The sequence below is a fragment of the Oncorhynchus gorbuscha genome, linkage group LG07, assembly GCF_021184085.1.
Source record: "Oncorhynchus gorbuscha isolate QuinsamMale2020 ecotype Even-year linkage group LG07, OgorEven_v1.0, whole genome shotgun sequence".
NCBI lineage: Eukaryota > Metazoa > Chordata > Actinopteri > Salmoniformes > Salmonidae > Oncorhynchus > Oncorhynchus gorbuscha.
The window spans coordinates 45,280,848-45,282,757 of NC_060179.1; the positions used below are offsets into that span (position 1 = coordinate 45,280,848).

Below are 1,910 nucleotides of genomic sequence, written 5' to 3' on the forward strand. Positions count from 1 at the left end.
CTATGAAAACAACAGCTGGAAAATGAGTCGGATTCACAGTAGCATTTGGAAGCATTTTAATAATGTAGACGATGCTAGATTACAGTGTATAATTTGCCAAAACAAAATATCATATAAAGCCAGTTCTATGCCCAACCTACACCGGCATATGCGAACTGTGCACCCAACTGTGAAGCTAGCTGTAGTGGAGCTTTGAGAAACATAGCGGGCCTGCTAGTGACAGTGGTGGAGCCAGCACTTCCACACGTGGAGATATATCCACTCAGTCAAGTAGGCCTACTCCGTGACCCACAGCAACGCAGTCTTCTATGGACCAGTTTGTGCCAAAGTCTATGTCTGTAGCATAACAAGGCCAAATTAATATTGTATTGGCCTAAATGATTGCCACTGATTTCCAGCCATTTTCGTTCATGGAGGACGATGGTTTTAGAAATTATAGCAATAGTCTAAATCCAATGTACACAATTCCAAACAGGAAAACCCTTTCAAAATCACTTATTCCACAACTGTACGAGAGCACACAGGCTTCAGTACGGGAAAGATTCCAGAAAGCTACTGTAGTTTGCCTTACCACTGACTGCTGGACATCAAGGGTAACCACTTCTTACATGTTGGTTACATGTCACTTCATTGAAGATAGTTTGATGTCTAGCTGTCTTCTGGGCTGCTTTAAGTTCAGCGACAGACACACCTCAGAGAACTTGGCAGATGAACTGTTGAGAGTAGCCAGAGAATGGCAAGTAGATGGAAAAGTGGTCTGTTGTGTTAACGACAATGTAGCTAACATAACCAAAGCCATGAACATTTTAAAATGGACCCATCATCCATGTCTTTCCCACACACTCAACCTGATTGTAAGAGATGTTCTGAAGGTGATGAAGCCCACTGTGGACAAAGTGAAAGCAGCTGTGGAATACTTCCACAGGAGCACAGTAGGTGCTGAAAAACTAAAGTCTACACAACGCCAGTGATGCACTTTGTTTACATACATTTAAAAAGTTATATTTTAAATGCACATGTGTAATAGCATCCTTTCTTTCATTTATTTCAATTTGTGGGATGCTGCAGATTTGCAAATTGTTATTTATTTTTCTTTGATATGGTGCAATATTCTATTTTGTTGTTCAGATTCTAATCCCTTTGAATGGTTATATTTATATGAACTTTGTCTATATAAATTAAAAAGTTATGCTTTAAATGCAAATGTTTAATAGTATTATTTTACATAACAAACCACTGCATTTTAAATACATTGTAGTTAAGTTAGAGTATGATTTCACTTAATACTTTAGTTAGAATTGTTTAACACCAATCATAGTCAAACTAACGCAAAATGTTTGATTTGAAAAAAGACAACGTATATAGATAGACCCGTTTGAGAGCCAAAAGAGCCGGCTCTTTTTGGTGAGCTGAGCCGAAAAAAACGGTTCACTGAAAAGAATCGGAATACCCATCACTTACTTGGGACCCAGACATTTTAGAAATAACACCACGTGGAATAAATATAACGTCAATAGCTTTCTTTCACAATGTAAGGAAGCCCCGCAGTCAAGCAGGGCATCAAAAAATTAGTTGATACTCATAATGTTCCTCTCCACGGAAATCTTTAGTAAAAGGCGAAAGATTTATGCGATCTGAAGAGAAACCAGAGTGTACTACCTTTAAAAAAAGTGAAACTGGACAGGGATTCACAGACATGACATTCCCCATAGCGTTAATATTAATATCGGCACCCCGAACCAAATCTCGTGCCCTGTTCAACGTGTCCAGTCATAACCATGCATTGCAGAGTATTAGGATAGCATAAATATATTCCTGTTTTAACATACGATAGTAAAGAAATAACATTATTTTACGTGTGGTGCATGATGGGTAACTTCATACGCACGCGCAGAACAATTTGCACTTGC

The 1,910-nt window shown here is 38.5% G+C and overlaps 1 non-coding gene across 1 annotated transcript; it reads right to left on the minus strand.

The window, feature by feature from the left end:
• Positions 1 to 1,538: 1,538 nt before the first annotated feature.
• Positions 1,539 to 1,654, minus strand: LOC124040513. The gene has a single exon (XR_006839746.1). It is a non-coding gene; the product is annotated as a U5 spliceosomal RNA (small nuclear RNA).
• Between the last annotated feature and the right edge of the window lie 256 nt (positions 1,655 to 1,910).